General features: G+C 31.0%; 2 long non-coding RNA genes across 2 annotated transcripts; one reads left to right on the top strand and one right to left on the bottom strand.

Moving 5' to 3' along the window:
- Positions 1–5,868: 5,868 nt before the first annotated feature.
- On the top strand, positions 5,869–6,973 carry LOC133704974 (uncharacterized). The gene is made up of 2 exons (XR_009844171.1): positions 5,869–5,961; positions 6,890–6,973. It is a non-coding gene; the product is annotated as an uncharacterized LOC133704974 (long non-coding RNA).
- A 408-nt stretch (positions 6,974–7,381) lies between these two features.
- Positions 7,382–9,445, bottom strand: LOC133704969 (uncharacterized). Its single transcript, XR_009844169.1, has 3 exons — positions 9,281–9,445; positions 8,306–8,377; positions 7,382–7,595 (listed from the first exon to the last, which is right to left on the bottom strand). It is a non-coding gene; the product is annotated as an uncharacterized LOC133704969 (long non-coding RNA).
- Between the last annotated feature and the right edge of the window lie 69 nt (positions 9,446–9,514).

The following is a 9,514-nucleotide window of genomic DNA, read 5'->3' as shown; positions in this document are numbered from 1 at the left end:
TGGAACCCTCTTGATTTTCTTGCTGCTCACTTTCTTGTTCTATAATGGGCGGCTTTAACGTGAAAATTTATTCATGATTTAACATAACAGTAATCTGAAATGATATTCCATTTGAGCGAAAAAACTTTATTTGCAGTCAACATCGACATGCGGAAGGATAGACGAGAGTACAGGAGATCAAAGGTGACGAGGAAAGAATATTTTGTACTTGTTCATCGTCTGCAAGTGGTGATTGGCTCAAACAAATTAAACAAATGATTAAAGAACCTACAGAATTAAGAAGAAATCCTTCGTTGCTTGACTTTACGATGTCTTCTGCTGTGGCTTAATTACCTCTGTTCACGCTCACCCTCTTTCAGTCTTTCCAGGATTTTCTTCTGTTGAGAACCATCATTGTACCCGAGTATTGCCGGGGTAGGTTCATAAAATTTACTTAATATTTTAATTAATTTAAAATATTTAAGTCGAAGAAATTAAAATAAATCAACTTGTAGATATTTTTTAAATGAATGAGTATTTTGTGTAAGTAATTAATATCATGCTCAATTTTGAAAATAAAAATAATTATCCAAAAATAATATAAATTAAAAATGATAAATTATTAACTATCAAATCCTTGATATTTAGAATCTTTTCTTATAAATGTTAATTTGTCTTCAGTGTTGATATTATATTTTAAAGAAAAAAAACCAATTTTATATTAGTTGTTAGTGTCATTAATTTTTTAAAAACCATGCATCTTAATTATATTGATGAATTATCATTTATTAAACCTCAATTATGGTAAAAACAAAATTACATTTAATCATTATTTTTTTTAAGGCTCTATGAAAAATCATTATTTTTTTAACAAAAATTATTATTTTCATACTAATTTGAGGAAAAAATAAAGAATAAAATAGGAAAAATCATTGAGTTGAATAAAAACAATTATTATTGTTAAAGAATAATATAAATTATATATTAGAACCTTACCTAGTAGCTAAAGTTATGGAGTTGAATTGGTTTTTTGACATGGTACAGAGCTTTGATGACTAAGCAGTCATGAGTTTGAATCTCACCATCCATGTTTATTTAATAAAAAAAATAAACATAAGATAATGTGGGTCTGTACAAGTTTCAAGTTCAAAGAGTTTTCCCTTAAAAAGATATATTAGAGAATAATATAAATCATATCTTGAAAACTTACCTAACAAGCTTTTAGGTTAAATTGTTTATTTGACAATCATTAAAAATAAAAATTATTTTGTTAGGTTGTGTAAAAAAATAAAAATAAAAACCATTAATTAATTATTCAGTGGAACATTGATAATGAAAAAAATAATAAATAATTAAAAATATAAAATGTTTGTTGTTTATACTTTATACGCTATCTTCTGTTAAACATCTATCTACAGGGCCGTAATAAAAAAAATACGCATGCGAGGACGGTTGACACACTTGATTATGGGTTATATATTCTATTCAACTTCAAAGAAGTTTATGACTTTGGGGAGTTCAGTGCAACTATTTTTCAAAGAAGAAAAAACTTTTGCTTTATCATCTTAGATAGACTTCTATTATTGTCAAAAAGATTGACTATCAATCATTAATTTTTTACAGGGCTGAATGAAGAATAACTGTTTTTCACAATAATTATTATTTTTACATAAGTTTTGAAAAAATAATAAGAAATTCAAAATCATGAAAAAAAATCATTATTTTCTGGTGATGTTATATAAAAAATAAAAAACAATCATTAATTACTTGATTAAAATTTATATTGAGAAATAATAAAAGATTAGGTATTAAAGGAAAAAAAAAAAAGAAGAAAGTTGGGTCGAGCATGCACTAGGCATCTGTGCATGGGTTTGGTGGAAACTAGGCTCGAGCTCCTAGGCTAGTCATTCCCGGCCTAGGACGTTTAAAAGATTTCTAAGTAAAAGGGGGGTGACATGTCGGTCATGATGAGTAATGCATCGGCCGTAAGCCACCACCAGCGGTGGCTCTGCAACTCTACAACTACCGCCTGCAACTTCTGAAAAAATAGTGGATGATGTTTTTGCCTCCCACACTTGATTTCTACATTATTTTTATCTAAAAAAACGAAAAATCATTCTAAAAACATGTAAAAACCTATTTTGAAAGTCTAAACACGTTCTAATGAATCTTAGAAACCGCGCCTACCATCTGGAACCTAGTATTGGTACTCAAGATTAAAGCGAAATGTAGAATCGAAGTAACATGATTTCACAACTTACATGCCAAAGAAGGTTCAGTTGGTGGTCTGGATGACTGAATCCTCTGTTCCTGTTCCTTCTCACTATCTCTAGTATCAATACACCAAAGCTAAACACATCTGATTTCCGTGAGTAAAGTCCAGATTTTTCATACTGTAACGGCTAAAGTAATCTAAATTAACACACACGGAAAAAAAAAACAAATATAATATAAAAGAGAAGGAAGTCAGAGTTCTCATTAATATACTTAAATATAAAAAGATTATATATTGATTAAACTAAAAATAATATTCTATCCTTAATAAAAAAAATAAAAAAAATATATTATTTAACATCTCTCTTCAAACTTACTATATGATATTTACAAGCATCGAGAGTTTGACAATAAGAGTTCGAATAGTAGTTATTTTTGCAACAGGAGTAAATGCTTCCTCATAATCCATACAATATTGTTCAACTAACTTAGCTTTGTATTACTTAATAGACCCATTAAAATTAGTCTTGATCTTATACACCCAACGATAACCAACAACATTCTTACCAGAAGGTAGATGAATCAAATCCTAAGTATCTGTTTTATGCAAAGCAGAAAGTTCCTCATCCATAGCTTGCTGCCAAATAGGATCAAGAATTGCCTATTTATAGGAAGAGGCTTAGAGAGACAATGAATAGAAGTTAAAAAAATAATAAATGAGAATGAAGCTTCAAGTATGCCGAAAGGTAAAGTGTTAGTACCTACAGATCTATGAGTACAAAGAGGTTGAACATAGAGAGAGATACTTGAGGTACTAGGAACGTGAGATGATAAATTATCAGAATTCTCAGAAAAGGAATTTATACAAATAAGATCAGGTCTAGTCAGGCTATGAGTAGTGGATGAAATAAAAAAGAAAGGTATATTCTTAAGAAAGACAACATGACGAGACACATAAAGTTTTTGAGTTATTGAATCAAAACAAAGATACCCCTTTTTACCATAACCATAACCTAGAAAGACACAAATAGCAGATCGAGAAGATAACTTACTGCGTTCTACATAAGGACGAAGAACAAAACAAATACAACCAAATAGTCTAAATGAGGGATAATCAAGGACATACCCATATAACTTTTCAAAACAAGATAAACTTGAATTATGAGAATATGAAATTGTATTAATCAAACTTACAACAATATGGACAACTTCTCCCCAAAACTTACTAGAAATAGAAGCAGACAATAAGAGAGAATGAATAGTTTCGATATGTGCCTATGTTTTCTTTCAACAACTTCATTTTACTTAGGAGTATCTGTATATGAAGTTTGGTGAATGGTTCAATCTAAAGCAAGCAATTGATAAAAATTATTAGAGATGTATTGCTCATTCAAATCACACCTAAAACATTTGATTATAGTAGAATGTTAAGTTTTAATAAGAGCTTGAAAGGCTGTATTTTTCCATTTACTTTATATTATTTTATCCTCCTATGTAACTTAAGTATTAGAGTGTTCCATTTGTATATAGGAGACTTTGTTTTGTAGGACAACATACAAACCAACCCAAGATCACAGCCTAAGAGAGCCCATATTAAATCTAAGGTTTTTTCATTACTTTATTAGTGGCGTTGTCTATGAGAAACTGAACAAAAGCAATTTAAATTCCTTTCACTCAAAAAAACTTATTTCCATGGCTGATAAAATTAAAAGACATGGGAGAATAATTGATCTTCCCACTATAGAAACTCCCTCAGATCTCTATTTATGTGGCTATTGACATCAATCTTTTTCTAAATCTCACTTATATGCTCCTCGTTTAAAAAAAACCCAGACACGAGACAAGATCAATAACTACATGAACATCACTACCACCAAGTGGAAGACTCTTTATTGTGTCATTGAGTGTCACACGCTTATCTCTCCAAAGATTGTGTCTCCGCAAAGGCCAACCTAGACAACAATAATGCTCTTATAGATCCTAGAAAGCATGTACAAAATTTCATATGAATACTATAACTTGTAAAGAAAAAGAGTTATGTTAGGTGTAAAATTCCACCAATGATATTCCATGGATATGCTCAATTGTGGTATCATAACCTTAAGCATAACTTTATCCTTAGTCATCATAATCTTTGTATTAAGCTCATGTCTTGTTTTAGCACTTGTATGCTAGCTAAAAAAAACATGACTAGGCTCTTTACCATCATCTAACGAGAAGATGAAAGCTCTAGAATATATCTCTATATATTAAACGAGGAAATGTTAAACGTTAAAGATTTACTTGAACTCATTTTTGTTGAAACCCTGATTAGTTGAGCCCACAACTACTCTTTATAGAAACACTTGTATACTCTTCCTAATAGGACTCTTCTTAACTAAAACAGACAATGAAAAACATATTTGAGTAGAAGAAGCAAGTGTGATCAGACAAGGACTCTCTTGTTTTTTAGAGAAGAGAATTTTCATAGTCCCATCACTTTTTTACTAGGGCATCAAAGAGGAACACCAAAGGATCCATTTATGATTGCATGACATTCCTTGAACTTTTGACCACACCTCTTAGCACTACACGTGCTGAGGTGTTTGCTACCATTCAGGGAAAGAATTTGATGTGATACCCACTCCCAACGAAGAGTGACACAAATACAAGGAACTCTAACAATTTTTTCTATGCATGCAATATTTTTTCTATAAAGGACATGGATCACTTTTCTAGTTGATGGTTATTTAACTATCAATATATTTACCAATAGCAAATATGACACAACAACCCTCTACTTTCTAGAAAAATGTTGTCATCAATGTCTTTATTAATAGAAAGCATGATCCAACACCTGATGACTTAATTCTCTATGAAAATATTTTTCTTCTCGATAAAGTAAGTTTAAAGACTAAGTATATAAATACTCCAATCATAAATAAGAATAAACAAGATAAGTCTTAAACTACATTCACAACCGTTAAAGGCAAGATCATACAATCTCATCATCAACCTCTTAACAATTCCACGAATCACCATTAATCATCTAATAATTTCATGAATCATTAACAACCACCCAACAATTCTGGAATCACAAACAACCACTCAAAAATTCCTACAACATACAATTTTTCTTACTTTCGCTTGATAATTTTCCATTTACTATACATTATTTTTCCCTCCCACGTCCTACTAACTTAAGAAATGGAGAATTTCATGTGCCCATAGAAAACTTGTTTTGCAAGACAACTCAAACAACCGCTTTTATACTTTGTTTTAAAGCATGACCTTAAAATTAATTAGCTTGCATGCTTGGCACATGGATATTTTTTGCTTAATTAGGATGTCAAAATCGTATTTTGAAGGGCTAGATAATCACTTTGACTGAATTCACTATGGTATGGTAATCAGACTAATAGTGAAGAATGGAGGCCAGGGCAGCGAATGCCTTTTATGCTCTAGTGCAACTCAATTTCTGAATGTGACATGAAGGTAATTAACCTAAACCTCCATTTCTGTAGACTTTATGTGATGTTTTGTATTAAAAAGAGTTAGGAAAAGGCTACAAAGCCCTTGGTGGCTTAAAGAGAGAGTATAAATAAATAAGGGTATTATAGTAATTGAATAAACATAATAAATATAAATAGAAAGGAAAAAAAAAACAAGAAGAGACCTGCAAAATTTTGAGAGAGAGAGTTGGCAGCAGTGAAGGGACAAATAAGAAGAAGAAGAGAAAAGAGGGGAAAATAAGGGAAAAGGAAGAGATTGGAAGAAATAAGTTTAAAGGTAAGATTTAGGTTGTTAAATGTATAAATATGTGTTAATTAAGCTTTAATTTTGGTTTTGATAAATGTTAGGGTTTTGAAAATTTGTGTTTTGGGTTAATTGATGAATTAAGTTGAATGTTATGGGTTGATTGTTGTGGATATTTGATTATTTGGTTGATTTTGAGAGATTGAATTGAAAGATGATGATTTTGAGTTATGAATTGTGTAAATGGTGAATGTTGAGTTAGAAATTTGGCAAGAACAGTAGGTAACCTGTGAGAAGTCTGAGTTGGAGGTTGAAGATGATGAAAATTTAATTTGGTCCCTCAATTTTGGAAAATTACAGTTTAGTCCCCAAACTTTGGAAAATTTGCAGAATGGTCCCTGGAGCCTATTCCGAGATTCTGAACAGAATAACATATGAATTGTGGACAGAATTACTGTATAGATAAGAGAATTTAACACTTTCAATTTGGTCCTCTAATTTGACAAAAAATACAATTTGACCCTAAAAATTTGGTAAAATTCTAGAATGGTCCCTGGAGTATAATGAGATGATCTGGACAGAAATGAGGATGAATTATGGACATAATTTTAGTATATTCATGGATTTACGATAAATTTTAGTTTGGTCCTCCAATTTGACAAAAGTTGCAATTTAACCCTTAAGAATATGATAAACTACAGATTAGTTCCTAGCTGTAATATTACCTTTTTCAGATTGGTTTGATGAATAATTGAGGGTTATTTAGTGAATTATTACCAATTTTATTAATTGTTTTATTATGGATTAGATTTCGGAAAAACCGTTAAATGTTGGGTTTTTAAGAAAAATAACTAGTTAGTTCAAAAACATTTAGGGTTATGGAATACACCCTTAGATAAGTGTATTAAATAGGTTATATATTCTTTCGAGTCATTCTTGAATATGTCTCCTTTATATTCAGATAATCCTGATATTCTACCGGCGGGACGTCAGTAGGATTTTCTTCGATATCAGCTTTGAGTTTTGTTGCTTTCGAGTCAGGTGAGTGGATAATTTTTCATATGCATGAGAAATAGTATAAATATTTGATTTGTTAATATGAATTGAATCATGCTTCTTGATAATATATATGTTGATTATTATCCTTGTTATGATAAAGCATGATCAATTATTGAATCTGAATTCTTGATATGAACCAACATATATTTTGAATTGACTTCTGAATTGATAGCTCCTCATTTGATTGATGTCATGAGTTGAGCTTTGAGATATGAATGTCACGACCCGAATCCCGGGTCTGTGACCGGCAACGCAGGAGCGGTGCCGGAAGGACACCCCGCCCGTGCTAAGCCTCAAAACGAACATATCAAAAGAATAATTTATTCAAAAATATGCAGCATTTCATAATCTTCAGAAATATTATATTTTTCAAAACTGATGAAACCAAAAAAAATAGTTTAAAACTCCTCATCAGTAATTAAAACAAAAACAATAATCCATAATACTCATTACATTGTCAAAAATCCAAACTTAATTAAAACAATGTAATAGTGGAGCGCCTAAGACATCGAATCAAACAACCTTGAAAGATAAGCAAGGCATACCGACCCAAAATTGAAGAAGCAGGAACACTCAACAAGGTTCACCTGCTATCAGAAACTAAGAACCTGAAATAATATTAAAATGAGGGGTGAGTTCAACCAACTCAGTGAGGGAATAATATTTAATATACATTTTAGATATTTTAGATATTAATAGTTTGCAAAACTATTATTCTTCATATACATATACATATACATATACATACTAAAACATATTATCATAAAGTAGTGGAAATTTATCTTCATATACATATACATATACATACTAAACATATTATCATAAAGTAGTGGAATACATGTTAGAGATCAGATGACACCCGAAGGTGACCAGATGACACCCGAAGGTGACCACTGTGGGATGATCAGTCGCCACAGGCTGATGCCTCTCTCACCAGCTAGGTATACAGAATACTATGTGCACATAGGCTAACTACTCTCCGTTAGCATGGAGTTACTGACAAGTCCGATATCAAGGCATAATAGATATTTACAGAATCATCAGAGAAACGTATATCATATCAAATAGAATCTAGTTCGACAGATTGTGAAGTCCGATATCAAGACATAATAGATATTTATAGAACCATCAGAGAAACGTATATCATATCAAATAGAATCTAGTTCGACAGATTGCGAATGCAAATTCAAGAATAAATGAGTACTCGGAAAATAAGCAACATATATAAATATTCAAGAAATTAACTAGTTGTACTCATTGTATAATCAACATACATATTTACTTATCATATATGCATATTAAAGATTATCCCACTCACCCGGAAAATATAGAACTAAAAGGAATGTCAGATGAAAGACCCGAAAAACCTATTGAGGATCGTTAGGAAAACCTATAATAAATATATGAAATATACTCAAAAGCAACTCAAAGCAACACAAATAAAAGATTCCAATGCATAAATGAAAACCAGGTTTAGTCTCCTAGGTTTAGGGACTAAAACAAGAATTATCCAAAACAGGGATCAAAACAAAATTTTACCAAAACTGGACCAAACTGTAAATACATAACCATACTGAAATTTATCCATAATTCATCCTTATCTTTGTCCAGAATCTCGAATTATGCCCCAAGAGCCAAACTGTGATTTTATCAAAATTTTAGGGGTCAAATCGTAATTTGTCAAATTGGAGGACCAAACTGAAAATATCATATATTCCTAATTATACTGGAATTTTGCCCTTAAATCATCCTCAGTTCTGTTCATAACCTCAATTTATGCCCCAGGGACCAATCTGTAATATTTCCAAAGTTTGGGGACTAAACTGTAATTTTCATAATTTGAGGGACCAAACTGAAAATATTCCAAATCAATTATCAAAATGAGATTAATCATCCTTAACCTCATAATAACACTGTCCAGAATCTCAAAATACAATTAGGGGTCAAATTATAATTTTCCCAAAGTTTAGGGACTAAACTGTAATTTTCACAAATTGAGGGACCAAATTGGATTTTCGTCATCTTCAACCTCAAACCCAGAATTTCACAGATTACCTACTGTCATCACCTGATTTCTAACACAATTTCACCATTCAAATAAAATCATAACTCAAAATCATCATCTTTACCTCCAATCTCTCACAATCAACTAATTAACCAATTACCCACAACAATCAACCCATAACCTTCCAATTAATTCATCAATCAAACTCAAAACACAATATTCAAAACCCTAACATTTATCAAAACAGAAATTAAGGCTTAAAGAACACACATTTATACATAATCTTACCTTTAAACTTATTTCCTCCAATTCTCTTCTCCTTTCCTTATCTTTCCCTCTTTTCTCTTCTTCTTCCTCCCCTTTTCTTCTCTTCTCCCGTCAGTTTTCACTCATAAAACACAGCTCTCTTCTTCTATTTTCTTTTCTATTTATATTTATCAACTCTTTATTCAATTACTACAATACCCCTTATTCATTTGTACTTATTTTTAGCCTTCAAGGGCTTTATTGCCTTTTACCTAC

Source organism: Populus nigra, chromosome 1 (assembly GCF_951802175.1).
Source record: "Populus nigra chromosome 1, ddPopNigr1.1, whole genome shotgun sequence".
In the NCBI taxonomy this organism is placed as follows: domain Eukaryota; kingdom Viridiplantae; phylum Streptophyta; class Magnoliopsida; order Malpighiales; family Salicaceae; genus Populus; species Populus nigra.
This window is presented reverse-complemented; position numbering and strand designations above follow the sequence as displayed.